General features: G+C 39.0%; 1 long non-coding RNA gene across 2 annotated transcripts in view; it reads left to right on the top strand.

The window, feature by feature from the left end:
- Window positions 1-15,831, top strand: part of Gm34327 — a 40,003-nt gene that overhangs the window by 21,339 nt on the left and 2,833 nt on the right. The window contains exon 3 of one of the 2 annotated variants that reach the window (XR_386140.2): window positions 14,599-14,843. This is a non-coding gene — a long non-coding RNA (predicted gene, 34327). Of the gene's footprint in view, window positions 1-14,598; window positions 14,848-15,831 lie in introns of both variants that reach the window. The other variant, XR_386139.2, reaches the window with a different exon arrangement.

Here is a 15,831-nt window from a genome sequence, read left to right as displayed (position 1 = left end):
TTGTTTAGAAGAGTCGGTAGATCTGATAGGAAAGAGATATTGGTCCTAAAGAAGAGTAAGGTGGGGTCAGGAAATCCAAAAATGGTTAAAGGGAAAGAGCAGAGTGTGTCAGGAAGGGTAAAGGAAATAAGACATAGAGATTGAGTGCTGAGGAAGCACAAGGTATTTCTGACCTCTGACCTCCAGGGTGGCATTGCTCAGTCAAGCATTATCCATTGCTAGAGAGATGTGAATTTTACAATAGTGTAACTGTTTTGGTGGTTGTAACACCACGCCATAGGTGCAGACTAGTTTATAATCAGTAGGCATTTATTTCTCACACATATAGAGGCTAGGAGGTTCAAGATTAAGGCATTAAGGAGAGCTGGTATCTCAGAATAGCCTGGCTCCTTTTTAGCTCATAGATGACTTCTTTTCATCTATGCAAGCATCCAGGAATCCAATAGCTTAAAAGAATCACAAACTCTGTTCAAGTATAATGTGGAAAATATAGAGCCAGGGATCTCTTTGAGGCCTCCTTAGAAGGGTATTGCTGTGAATCATGAAAACCCAGTCTCTATGACTTACATGTCCCAAATGTACACCCCTGATACCTCTTACACTGTGAATTTAATTTCTGCATAAGAATTTTAGAGAATGAAGCTTTCTGACCACAGCATTCTTTTTTTGGTTCCCTCAAATTTATAAGTTTTAATGCAAATTAAAACCAGGGGCCTCAAATTTGAAATCATCCCAGAGCTAAGAAACTAATTTTCAAAATTTCATCAAAATCAGATATGCTTGATACCGAAGGTGCGAATTGCTCTTCGTCTGTATACCTGTGACGTCAGCTATGAAAGGGCAGGCAGAACAGATACTGTTACTTCCAAAGAAAGAGATAGGCAAGTAGGCAGAGAAATGATGTGTGAATGATGGTGAACCATAAAGTTTACTATGTACCTTAGAACCATTAAGGTAATGTGGTGCTGGGTGGAACTCTGCCTTTCTGAAGGCTTTGTGTGTCACATGTGTATGGCTCTCCTAGAGCTTGAGTCACATATTCACTGATCTTGAGACCTCTGTCTGTCCTCAGGAGGGGGTGTGTGCTTACTGTGACATTGGGGGCCAGTGATGATCGGTATAGTCTTTCAACTCGTTGTTTAGATAGTTAATCAGACAAATAGAAAACTGTATCACTTAGACCTTCTAGCTACTACATATTGCTGGGACACAAACACAAGAAAGTTGAATTCATTGCAATCATATGTTGGGAAATGATAACCTTCATGTCCATTACATCAGAATGCCCTGACATCACTGTCAACATTTTTACCCACATTCTTTCCTTGAAGTTAGGGATTCTCTGCTGTTGACTCTTTATGAGCTCGGGACTGCTCATAGAAGTTTCTTCACATAAGCATCAGATTTTTCTAGTAGTAACCTCAAAATTCTTCCATCCTCTACCCACTGCCTGGTTCCAATGTTGCTTCTGTTCCATCTTGCCATTTCTGGGTACCAACCTCTCTTAGTCCATTGGACTATAACAGGATATCATGGATTGGGCAGTTTTAAAACAATACAAACTTACTTGATGATGAAGTTGCCAGCAGGTTGGTGGCAGGTGGTGACTTATTTCTTCATCAACAGTGAGCTTATTCTTGTGTCTTTATGGTGCCAAAGAGCAGGAGGGGGTTTCCCTTGACTCCTTTTACAAAGATACTAATTTTTACTAATTGCATTTGTGAGGGCTCAGCTTTCATGACCCAGTCTCATCATTATCTCTGTCTGCCTCTGAATGGAGACTTTTTTAAAAGAGAATTTTCTATATATATTTTATTTGAATATTTTGCCTGCAGGGATATATGAAAATCAAATGCATGCCTGATGTCTCTGAATGCTGGTAGATGGCATCAGATGGAATCAGATGGCATCAGATTTATGGGAACTGGAGTTACAAGTTGTTTTAAGATGCCTTGCAGATGCTGAGAAATCCTCTGCAATCTTTCCAGCACAAGGGGGACTGGAGTTTAATGTATACATATTTGGATCTAAATACAGAAATATTTAGATCATGGAAATAAACAGACTTTTTTTTTTTGCTATTGTTTGAAATAGAGAGGAGCACAAAAATTCTAAATGAGTGGACTGCACAGGGGTCATTTGTGAGAAATGACTAACTGACATATTCATCTCTTCTGTACTTGGCTCATTTCCCTTTTGTTGCTCACTCTCTGCTCTCTTCCAATAGGAATCGGCTCCTTCCTTTTATGAATCTATGTTTCTCACTCCCCCATGGTTCACTTGGGTTTGACACTCTCTACGTGTCCTGATTCAAGTCAAGCATTATCAGCCACAGTTTCTGGTGTACAACCCAAGCCGGAGTTCTTTTGGATTTGATAAAAATGGGACTGCTACCTCTTTCTTTGGAATAGCCCAGTAGGAATGACAGAAACCTGAGGCATGGGGAACCCTTGTATTTTCTTCTTGTTGAATACAGAATGAGGCAAAACAAGCAAGACGTAGAGATGTGAATTGAATAGAAGAAGTGACAAACAGCTCTATATTCTGAGTCTCACAGGAAATGACCCTGTAATTCCATTGTCAGGTTATCTAATTTTCTTCAGATTTTCTGTCACTGAAAACCACAAGGATCATAACTGATATACTTAAAAAATCTAAGAAGTGCCTAAAATTGTATTGTACATATTGTACATTTGTACATATTGTACATTCCATTGTTGCTACAAGTTGTCAGCTGAGTTTAGTGGAGATCGCAATTGGTATCTTTTCAAGAAAATAAAACTGTAATATAATATTTGATTGTCTCAATTTATTATCATTTTATGACTTGAAGCATACATATTAGCTTTCCCAGAAAGAAGTAATATTTAGGACAGACTGAGATAGTATTTTCAGCAATTTGACACATCTTAATGAAGGAATTTAGTGAATATGTTTCTCACCAGCCCCTGGGCTTTTTTCTTAAAGGTTGTGATGATTTGTAGGGAACCAGGTTCAGTAATGTTCTTCTGTTTTCTTCTAACAAAGATCAAAAGTAGAATGGAAAAATGCAGTTATTGGAGTTTAAGCTCAGCGCGAAGGAGGGAAATCAGAGTCCAACCTGAACTAGAACGTGCAAGTCAAGTTTTGTAGACTTTTTTTCTCTCCCCCTATCTCTCTTACCACCACAGCAGAAGTAGCAGGGACCTTAGTCCAAAGTCCTTATTGTGTAGAAGAGGAGACCCTAAAGGCTAATTAAACAGTTGAACCAGTCTTACAAATCATATCTGTCAAGAAACAGAATTCTCAGTGTACTTTTTAAAAAATATTTATTTATTATTATATCTAAGTACACTGTAGCTGTCTTCAGACACACCAGAAGAGGGCGTCAGATCTCATTATGGATGGTTGTGAGCCATCATGTGGTTGCTGGGATTTGAACTCACGGCCTTTGGGAGAGCAGTCAGTGCTCTTAACCGCTGAGCCATCTCTCCAGCTCCCCCCCCTCCCCGGCCCCCGCCTCCAGTGTACTTTTTATATAAGTTGTGTGTGCATACTTGTTATAAGATAAATTGTTTAAAATGATTTTTCTCCATTAATGAGGTAATGGGGTTCAGTATATTTATACATATACATTGTACATTATACATATACATGATCATGAAATCTCTGGACAAACTTAGAAGTAAAACCCACATCTGTAGTTTACTGTTTTCTCAAAGCAGCACATCTGCCTGCTTCTGTGTACACCTCAGTTTTCCTACTCCCCTTCTTTTTTTGCTGTTTCTTTGCTTTCCCTCTCTCAGTCTGGTTCAACACACATTTTTTATTAAGAGGTACACAATTAGTAATGATGAGCTGGGGTTATGCTAGGTCTTTCTGAACTCTGATGATGTATTAGTTCTCTTTCTTGTGGCTTCCCATGTGGCTTACAGCAATAATACAACTGCAAGATAAATGGCCACTAATCTGAAGAGAAGTCTCTTGAAGCAAGTCTCCAGGTTCCAAGCTAGATGTGTGCCATCTACTCACTGTAGGCCCTTGTGAAGACTGTCAATGAATGTTGATCCAATTTATAAGGGGCACAAAGCAAGGCTGAATATTTAATATGCTGGAGGTCAGACTCAAGGCTCAAAAAGGTCTTTAGATGCTGGGGTAATGGCCTAAATCCAATAAGACCAAACTTACAGGGAATAATGTGAGGTCTTGCACTTCAGTCAGTAAATTCAATTGAGGGAGATGTAGCTTAACATTAGATCTGAGAAAAAAATCTCTGGGGTGTCTTAGCTGACTATAAACTTGATGTGAATCCACAGTAACAGGATTGTTGAAGACGAAGTCAGTCTTGGTTGAATCCATTAAGTTTAGACTCTAGTGTGAGAGAAGCCATCATTCTGGCTCTTGGTTCTTGTTGAACAATACCTGGAATTTTGTATTTTGTTTTGGGTATTTTACTTATAATGACAGAGACATATGGTATATTCAGTATAAGAGAAATGCAACTAATACCATTTTTCCCTTGACTTACTCAGTATATGTCTTCTGAGTGCCCATCATGATTCTCGATCTTATCTTGACAGTAGAGATAGAAAAGCAAACAAATCAACATGTGAAGGGACTCAGAAAATCAGCAAAGAGTAAATAGGTTAATATCTTTTTTCTAGTTCTTAAGGGTTTGCATCTTCAAGTTGCCCAAATAACCAGTGCTCGTTTTATGTGTGCTAAGACAGAGTAACATCTGGGCTGAGACTTCCCACTGATAGTGTTTTGTTTGCAATTTTGACACACATGCATAAATTGATTGATTTCATACAGATTATAGAAGAAAGTCAATTCTAGCAAAATCTCAGCACCACGAGTCTTATAATTCTCAAACAATGCAATTGGCTCACTCTTTATGTGCTCTTTTTACAAGATGATTTTCATTTTTTCAATTTTCATAGGAATGAAGAATTTGGTAGAGTTCACCAGGATATTAAAAATTAAGTGAGATTAAGAAGGTAAAGAAAGCATATCTGAACCTGGAGAAGTTTCCATTGCCCTCCTGGTCCAAGAACTCCTGACCAAGCCTATGGAACAGGTGTTGTCTAATTAGCAATATTTAGAATTGTTGTAAGAGCCCTAGAACTCTAAGACAGCCCCAAATCCTAGACTGGCTTTGGTTGATCCTGCTTGGGACTAGATAAGCCACTATCAAGTGACACTAAAATGTAACTGGCTCCTGGCTAGAGAGATTGTATCACTAAGAGATATGCAGAAGCTGCCATTTTATTAATTTTATAATAATGTACTTGTGCTTCCTATATGCTGGATTGAAGTATAAAGGACGATGGGCTGCAGTATCCCACCATTTCATCTGGCCTCTGCTTACCTAACTAGAGCTATCTTTATTCTGAAGCATCCTCACATCCTTTTGCAGATGTCACGTTATAATGTCTGGTCTGACTCCTCCGGTCAGAAATCATTTTTCTTTCTTGGCATTTCTATGGATTTTTTCATATTTATTCTCAAACAGTTATTAAATTGTATTACAATTCCCCAGCTCAAACTCATTCATCAGTAAATATTTGTCAAGCACCTGCTCTTGCACAAGGAGAAGTAATTGGGCCTGATCTTGAGGGACTTTCAGGACAATCAGGGATCAGATCAGGATAGAGGAGCCTCCACAGGACTGTGCTGGGGTGAGTCTGTGCTTTAGCTCTGAGAAGTACATTCCCTAGAGACAGGAAATGTTTGCGGGGACTGATGATCAGGGAAGGTTCCGAGGGGAGCCAGGCCTTATACTTACTCAGTTTGCTTCTACTAGGGAAGCTGGAGTCATAGTAATCACTTTTACACACACACACACACACACACACACACACACACACACACACACAGACAAACACACACACACAAACACACAAATGAACACACATACACAAACACACACAAATGAACACACAAACACACACAAAAAATGTACAAACACACACATACAAACACACATACACAAACACACACAAACACAAACACACACAAACACACACAAGTCAACACACATACACAAACACACACAAATGAACACACACACAAACACATACACACAAGCTCACACAGACACATAAATACACACACACACACACAATATCACGGGCTTAGATTTTGAGGGATTATGCCACAAATCATCAAATATTGTATTACAGAAACTATAGCTGTAATAATAATAAATAAATGATAATGAAAAATAGTAATAAATAAAAGTCCCATTGAGTCTAATGGTATTGTTATGTTGGAAAAATAGTTTTAAAATGCTAGTAAATATGACTGTTTGTAAACATCAATATTTGCAAAATAATAGTTTCCCAAAATACTGCTTGTCCCTTTCATTTTACTTCAAGGTTGGAGTCAGCTTTTTGTATTATCTTATTCACAGTGTTCCTCTAAGTCAGCCAAGTTATTCTCTTTCTGAGGTTCAGTTATTCTGTAGAAAAATAAATACCTCCTAACTTGTAGAAATATAAATATCAAATACAATCCTAGAAATAAAAATCAATGCTTAGTATATAATTTATGGAAAAGTGTTATTTTGGGGTACTTTTTTGGGTGCTTTTTAATATCAGGTGGTTCCCTCATTTTCCCATTTTCTGAGATATTTTTTTTCTTGATTTATTTTGCCATTGACTTTTCTTGATGAAGTTTAATTGCTGTTTTCCAAGATCAATCGCTTGGCAAAGCTCTTGAAATACCTCATGTTTTTTCCATCAATAATTAAGGAGTTAAAATTATTTTATTGAATGGAGAGCATTGTTTTGGTCTTTGGGAGGATTTTAGGTAATCTGGAGAAGTCAGGGTCCTTGACCCCAAGATGTTAATAGTTTCATAGATGTATTAACTAACACACACAATTTTTATAACCATGTGTTCCGTCTACCTAGAGTTTCCTTCAGCAAGTCACAAAAGATGCATTGAATCAGCGTGTTAGGAAAATTCCCCAAAAATCCCAATTAAGCTTTAGATAGATTATTTTTCTTTTCTTTCTTTTTTTGGTCTTGAGACATACTTAGTGTAAGAAGCTGGGGTTCTTCTTTTGGTGTTCCGTTTATAGGGACTTATCTACCTAGCGTGTCTGCTGAACCTCTCTAATAATTCCACTCATTCAATAATTATGTCTTCCAGTGTTAAGGCTTTTCACTCTCTTCTCTAACTCTGGCATTCTACAATGTCATGAAATATCAATGAAAAGGATGCATGTTGCCCTAAGAATTACAAGGCCTTCTAACTTTGGCTTTACCAACATTTTTCTGGTGAAGTGCAAGGATGACGCCTAATTTTTTTTCTCTGCTTCTGTGTGGTGGTTTGAATATGTTTGGTCCAGGATATCACACTATTAGGGGGCGTGGCCTTGTTGGAGGAAGTGTGTTACTATGGGGGTGGACAATGAGACCCTCTTCCTGACCACATGGGAGCCAGTCTTCTCCTAGTGACCTTGAGATGAAGATGTAGAATAATCTACTCCTCCTGCACCATGCCTGCCTGGACTCTGCCATGCTCCCACCTTGATGATATGGACTGAACCTCTGAATCTGTTAAGTAAATATTGTTCTTATAAGAGTTGCCTTGGTCATGGTGTCTGCTCACAGCAGTAAAAACTAAGACATTGTTTCCATGTCTGAAAACTAGAGAGAAAGGGCATCCTCTCTGAGGACCAGAAAATGCAGAACCTTATACGGGAGGCTGCACTGTGATGACACTAGAAAACTACATGAGATGTGATAATAATATCAGTAAACACAACTGTGTGAAGTCCATCTTTACACTTCCTTTGAATTTGTATAGTTTAGACCTCCCTCCCAATTTTCTCAAAAATCTCAGTCTTCTGTGTTCTCTTATTGTTGTTACAAAATACAAAACAAAATCCACTTAAGAAAGAGGTGATTCTGGCCCACCATTTAAAGGTATGTCTCATAATGGCCGGGAAGGCAGGAAAGTGGGAATTCAAGGAGGCAGCTGTCATATCACAATCAGGAAGAAGAGACGAATGAATGCTGGAGCTTTGATTCCCTCCTGGTTCTGTTTTGTTTTGTTTAATTCAGCATGGAGAGTCCTCATGAGAAAGCAATATCCACTCTTATGGTAAGTTTTCCCACCTCACTTAATCCAATCAAGAACTTCCTTTATAGTTATGCTCAGAGTGTATCTCTTAGGTAGTTCTTGATCCTGCTAAGTTGACAATCAAGATTACCAACACACCACCCTTTCTCTCTCTTACCCCAAACCATGAGGGACTTAGGGAGCAGGCACTCTAAGACACTAATAAAAGAAAGATAACCTACTCCCTTCCTCCCTTTTTTTCTTTTAAAAAAAAAAAGCTATGTTTGTTCCTGAGAACATTTGAAGAAGGTAAAGTATTCTAATGCCACTGAAATGTAAAATTTGTACATCAAGGAAATATAAGGCTATTTGAATGGAGGTATAAACTGTAATACAGAAAATGGCTTGATGGGTGCTTGAGGGCTGTAGCTCAAAGTAGAATACAAATATGGAATATTGCAAAGAGTGTTCTGCTTGGACAGTATGGAGTTAGGTCACTTTTTAGAACCTTCAGGAGTGATTTTGTTTGAACAACAGGATCCTTCAGAAATGGTGGAATCAGCTTATTCCTAGGATTGGATTTCTCAAGCAACCAATGTGTCATGGTTTCTCAAGGGTGCACTGACCTTGTTTGGGCCAGAATGATGATTCAGTTTGGTGCCTGAGGACAGTTTCAGACATCACATAATCTGTTGCTTGTGTGTATTTCTGTCTTCTCAAGAGTCTTGGCTCTGAAGTTATGCTATATCGACTGTGAGACAGCCAGTGTAGTAAGAGAAGGGAATGGGAGAGATTGCTGTGATTACAGTTTGTTAACACAAGTGTTTCAATTGAAATTCTATAATTTTATTTTTCATGTGTCTGAAGTTTGGGTAATTTCGGGTTCCCATATTTGTGTTTTTTGTTTTGAGAGAGAGAGAGAGAGAGAGAGAGAGAGAGAGAGAGAGAGAGAGAGAGAAGAAAGAAAGAAAGAAAGAAAGAAAGAAAGAAAGGAAGGAAGGAAGGAAGGAAGGAAGGAAGAAAGAAGAAGGAAGAAAGAAAGAAAGGAAGGAAGAGAAAAAAAGGAAAGAAGGAAGGAAGGAAGGAAGGAAGGAAGGAAGGAAGGAAGGAAGGAAGGAAGGAAGGAAGGAAGCAAGGCAGGCTGCCATGGGTAATATAACAGATGTAATAATATTGTTATATACCAGTAATACTTGGTGGGCCCACCCATCATGCACAATATTTTTACTACCTAAAAATACAACACAAGAAACAGCATTTATGTCAATGAATGGCTATAACTGAAAATTACAAAGTAGGAAGTTATTTGTCTTAATCAAAATATAATCTCTGTATTATAAAACACAAATTTCCAAGGTGTCTGAGAAAAGATTATGATATTAATAAAAATGTTAAGAGAAAGATGAAATCAGAGGTTGTGCCTAGAGAAGCTAACTAGTACATTATGTGGTTGAAGAACCAATAATCTGAGTAGGGACTGTCTTTTGGATATGATGAAGACCTGTCACAGACTAATGGGAATGCCCCTCTCTGTAGGTCTCAGATAAGGGACACAGCTTGATCCCAAATTCCATTTCTATGGAGATCACTTCACATAGCCCTCTCAGGTGAAATGATGGACATGCAAAACAACCCTTCTAAAGTCAAGGTAGCTTCAATCCCCGACCCTGTGAGGGTTACCTCTTCTGTCTAATCAACTTCTCAAGACCCAGTGGGTTTTCCCATTACCTAGAGAAGGGAGAGCATCCTTCCTTCAGCTGTCAGCAGAAGGGAGTCCGGAGTCTTTATATTACCATACTGACCCAGGATCTCCATTCCTCTGTTCTTTTTGATGTTAAACTTTCAGGTAGATTAGTGAGGAAACTTTCCTTAAGAGTCATTATTTAGTACTTTGACATTTGACGCCAAGGCAGAGAGCCTTGAAGCTGTGACCACAGAGGGGTTGGCAAGATGGTTTAGCAGGTAAAGGCGCTTGTTGCCAAGCCTGATGACCTGAGTTCAATCCAATATGGTAAAAGGAGAGAACTGACTCTTTCCATGCTGTACTCTGACCTCCCACATGTCATGCACGTGCACACAATGAGTAAATAAATGAAACAGTAAATACATAAATTAAATTAACTAAATCATGAAACATATGGGGATAAGAGAGTGGGTGGCGGGTTTGGAGAGATGGCTTAGCGGTTGACAACACTTACTGCTCTTCTGGAGGTCCTGAGTTCAATTCCCAGCAACCACATGGTGGCTCACAACCATCTGTAATGAGATCTGATGCCCTCTTCGGGGTGTCTGAAGGCAGCAACTGTGTACTTACATATAACAAATAAATAAATCTTTAAGAGAGAGTGGGGGCTTGGAAAGTTGGGGTGGGAGCCAATAATAAGAGCAATATTTGTAGAGAACACAGTTGAGTGGTTTCAAGTACAGTGATTCCACTTGGTACCACATCTTGATGATTGCGAAAAATGAGCCATCAGGCTGGCTTCTGGACATGGGGACTGAATTGGCCTGGAAATTAAAGTGTACCAAAGAGTTAACTTGTAAGCTTAAGTTCTGTTGTGGAGGCCTTTGGAGCAGTTAATAGAGGAGAGAAGTATATGCTGATAGAATATACATTGTGTTAGGGTCTCTTGTATGAATTTTAAAACTGTAATTTTAAAGTTGGAAGGAATGTGATTTGTCTTGGTTCCTAAAATTTTTGTATGAAAAAAATTAGAATTTTAGAAAGCAGATCTAAATTTAGAATCTCAGCCATTGTGTAGACATAGCAGATTGCCGCTTTAACTTGATTTCCCAACTCAGGAGAATTTTATGTTGTTTGTTTGCAGGGATCACTGACAATCTTACTGCCTTCAAACCCAGTGTCTGACCCATATCAGGTGCTCAGCACATTTGTCAGCTGAAAACGTTTGTGAGCCTTTTGGAAGGTGATGATTCATGGTACCTACATTGGAGGACCAAGCAGGTGCTGAAGAAAATACTTGGAGATGTGGCAAGCAGATATAGGAAGCTAATTTCTTCAGCTCAATAGTTCTTTAAACTTAAATAAACACCAGAAGGAAATCAGAGAGCAAAAACATGCTCTTTTCTTACACTGGGAATGGATACTTAGAGGCAGGAAGAAGTCATATGACTTTGTATGTTGTCTACATATTGCCTGGCAGAAATCATTCTTGATTGGTAGAACTGCTTTACTGAACAGGCATGAAAAGGTAAAGAATGTCCAAGGATGTCTGAGGAGTTTGTGCTTAGTCCTGTCAGCTTCTAAGACTTGGATCCTCACAAATTACTCTGTAGTATGTTAAGTCTCAAGTCTGGCTCAAGTGCCAGCTAGAGGCTTCATTACAGGTTTAGTTTAGGCTAAGCACAGATGGATAATAGTGAGATGCCCGGTAAATGGTTTTCCAAATAGAAGTTTGAAATTGCCTCTATTACTAAGATTTGATGGAAACACTTGGCTAGGAATAGAAGGTGTAGGAGGTCGGCATGAATCTCCATAGAGGGAACTGCTGTTGCAGTTGTAATCAGTGGGGAGTAAGAACATCCTATACAGGCAAGAGCTTTCTTGAGGGAGTTTTCTATAGTTCTGGTAATTGATCAATGGCTATTGAAGTTCTAGGTGCTGGCCAGTAGGTATTCTATATTGATTAAATTTCGTTAAGTATATAATCGATTCTCCCTTATGACAGTTATCCTTCCGTGCTAGTCATTCTATTACCCTTTCTCTGTACATTTGAAAGTCTAGGCCTGCTGCATGTTGTAGGTCCTATTGAATGTTAGTTACTCAAGAGACAATTCTAATTTCTTTATGAAATTGCTGAAAGGTTTTCTTTCTACTTAGATACTACCATAGATAGTGTTAATCTGAATTAGGACCAAGTTGCATCTCAGCTGCAAGGTTCAGGGACAGTTGCTTGACCTTTTTTGCGTGACTTTTTACCTCTCTGCTGAAACCTGTCATACTTCTCTAGGACTCTTTTCCACGTTGAAACCCAATGTATGTCCTGAACCGTAAATTCTCCTTGCTTTGTTTCTTTGAGACTTCTTTCTTTTCTTCTTCAAATTTCTACATTTTAGAAATTCTCTTCTGACACTTAAGTGCTCCTGTGTGTAGTTGTGCTTGTTTGTCAATAGAACTACAGACAGCCTGATTCAGGGGAGAAGTCAGACAACTCTGAATTCTTCATGGAGCCTGAGATTGTTAATGAATTAATATTCCTCAGAATAAAAACAGACGCCCTACATTCTGTAACAAAATTACATCCTGCTAAGCTCAACATTAAGCAGAGAATGGTGTAAGTGGAGAAAAACATCATTTAATGTGTCTCACCTACAGACATCAGGGCCTATCACAGAACACATATCACAGGCTGGAATGCTGGAGGTTTGCCTCTGTGACTATGTGACTGATGGGAAGCTGTGGTTCACTGATGATGGCCAGGATTGCAAGAGAACCTTGGCACCACAAATCACTAGCCAAAGAAAAGGCCAAAATTCAAAACTTGAAACACAGTGTCTATTGATATCATTTGGTGAAGTTATGAAGTCCAAAAATCAGCAAGCAGAACCATTGCAAGTTGGGGGTCATTTGCATTGCATTAACCTGTCTATGTCTTATTCTGTTCCACTTTCTTGCCTTCTGCATTTGTCTGCTTTTACATTTCATTACACAGAAGAGACAGTTAATAATGAGAACAGCCGACAGTACTGAGCACTTAGCATGGAGAGTGGAGTCTGTCTAAATGCTTTCATTTAATCCGTATGACAACCTTCTGAAGTAGATGCCATTATTGTCTTCATTGGAAGCTTGACATTGCTGATCTAACTAATAGGGACCCAAGTCCACTTCTGCATCTCCCACTTTGGGAATATTGATTTTAATAATCACACAGGCATCTTCTTAGCTTTGCCCACCTCCATTTCTGCTCTTTATGATTATGCAGCACAGATGATCCCCTTTCTCAGACTCAGATGGTTCTCTAAATAGCAGTTCTTATTTCAAGTGCTTTGTGAAATGTCTTGATTTTTCTATTTTGTTATCATTCATGCTCATAAATTCACTACTGCTTCTCTCTCTAGCCAACCAGGAATGTTTATTGAAGGGGTACATATGGTTTACCCTTGGTTTCAGATGGTATTATATCAAGCTTTATTGGTTTTGTATTTATTTATTGACAGAAGACGCTATTTTTAATTTTTAAATGGGTATAGGGAGTTAAAATCTGATTTTATATAAAGCATAAGCAAATGTATGCCTGTGTATATATAAATAGTTATATATTTACTTATAAAAAGGTGCATACATCAGCACTATTTATATAAAAAGAAATCACATGCATACATAATATCATGTACATAATCATACACACGAATATAGACATACATGTATACATTTTGAGTTTTATCTGTTTATTTAATTGTGAAGTGTGATATTGATACAGTGCAGTCATTAACATCAGTTCGAAAGTATCTTGTGGAGCTATTTTTGATTGTACCATTACCACCTGGTGGACTTGGTTCTGTTTGTTTCTTTCATTGTACACACTAACATGTGTTTGCATGAATCTCATTTCCTAGTAATTGGTATTGTTCCATAAGTTCTCACTATCGTTGAAGGACAGGAGCTATGTTAAAAAGCTGGGACTTTTCAGCTGTGAAAGATTGCAGTATCTGGTTCAGAGTTGTAGTTCAGAGAAGATAGAACATGTTGGGAGGTGAGATATTGTGTTCAGTAGCAGTCCTGGGAGGACAAGCCAGCCTGAGGGTGGGGAAGTGTTTAGGTGACCCTGGACAAGTGGGGTACAGGAAGGACTCAAGAAAAGAATATCAGCAAGAAACTAGGTGAAGAGGAATTGTCTGCTTGTAGTGAATGTGAGTGAGGAAAACCTCAAACTGGGCATTGCTGTTAGGTACCTCAGCAAAGGGACACTGGACATAATCAACAGCCTGCCCTAATTCTGCTCATTTATTTTAAATTTGGTTTCAGGCAGCTAACTCCACCACTACCTTTGATCCTATTTTCTGTCTATTGTTGTTGGAACAGACAGAGACAGTATGTAATTTAGATAATTGTAGAGTACATGGACCATGCCACAAGAAGAACTGGCATAGAACAGGTGAGGTGGATCATCTCCAAACCCCAGAAATCTCAAAAGTTGAGATTAGAATCTTAACCCGAGACAGGCAGGAGTATGACCCTCCCTGTTTCTGTGCCTACATCAGAGGACAGTAACCTGGAGCCTCCTAACCAGGTGGTCACAAGTAGTCATGTTGTAGTCATGGAATTCTTCACCATGCAAATGAAGCATGTCAGTAGCCTTCGCCTTCGGCCAATGACCTTTTACCTCCCTGGATATTCTCATGCTCTCCCCCAAAGCTATATAACCTTTGATTCACCCCAAATAAAGGGTAAGCCTTCAAACCCACCCAGAATAACAGACTACAAGTAAGCTAAGATTATCTCAGAGAACTGCTTCATTAAAGATCATATAAAAGAGCGGTAACACTGAGATTCTCAAAGAAGTTCTTCTCTGTTCTCTTCTCTAGACTCTGGTGCTCACTGCCAACAGGACTTGGAACTTGCTTATCTCAGACCCCATTTATCCTCCTCCTAGACTGGCAGGCAGCTGAATCTGATGGCATGGAGGGAAGAGGTGGACTGTGAACCCTATCAGTTCCAGACCTCTCCCAGTCCTTCCCAAGCTGGTGTATCAGAGGCCAAGGCATCTGGACGCTCTGAGAGGAGAGATGAAACCCAGAACCACACGTCATGAACACGAGCAAAGCGATGAGTAGGTAATTCTTTGGGGTTTCCCCTTTATTTTGTATATCAAACTTTTCTGGGGCCACACTCACCTGTTTACCTTGCGCCAGGACAGAATTTTACTATGGACTCTGATGATTCTGAACTCTGAACCGAAAATATGTGCCATAATAATTTGAATAGCCATATTTGTGAAAAGTAATGCTGACATTTAAATCTCTCTCCCTCTCCCTTTCTGCCCCCCCCCCCCCCCCCCGCCCAGACTCCGGTTACCTTCAAGGAAAATGATGTCATTGCTTGTGTGATTTTTTTTTTGTTGTTGTTGATGGAGCACTTCAGGAGGTATTTTTTTTTAATTAAATTGCTCTTTCCCAATGTGCATGAAGCTTAAAGGTATTTACAACATACAACCAGGATGACCAGTTAAATTGATGCATTAGAGATAACCATTTGATAAACTTGGTTGAAGGAGTTATGGTGGGAGAAAAACCAATTAAAGTCTCTCTCAGCGCTTTTGGTAAGGGGATACTAGCTTTGACTTATTTAGGGGCACCCACCTAGTCTCTCCTCTTTCTTTGATCCCTTAGGGAAAAGGAACAGGAGAGCAGAATTGACTTGTAATGGCCCTTGTCTACAACATCCTCATGACAGCCCATCAGACACCCAGTCTCCACTTTTTCTGCAGTTCTTGGATGTTACATGTTGCCTGTGGCCATTAAGAAACCTGCTGTCACTTCCTCCAAAGAAGCTGGCTTTACCAGTGGGGTCAGCTCCTGTTGTGTCTCCATTAGTATTAAATATTTTACAACTGTTTTGGAATTTTTTTATTAAAAAAATTCATATTTATATACAATTACAAGTAAATCTAGTAAAAAGCCGTACCATATGCCCTTCCCATAGCTTTTACAAATGTTAAATTTTACATAACCAGAGTACAATTAGCAAAGCTCAAAAGTTAATGTCTTATTAATTTTTAATGTTATTGTCTTAAAATTAGGCTTCCCACAGGGTGGCTG

This window comes from Mus musculus, chromosome 18 (genome assembly GCF_000001635.26).
Source record: "Mus musculus strain C57BL/6J chromosome 18, GRCm38.p6 C57BL/6J".
Lineage (NCBI taxonomy): Eukaryota > Metazoa > Chordata > Mammalia > Rodentia > Muridae > Mus > Mus musculus.
Note: the sequence above shows the minus strand (reverse complement) of the source record. Positions and strands in the feature narration are given on the sequence as shown.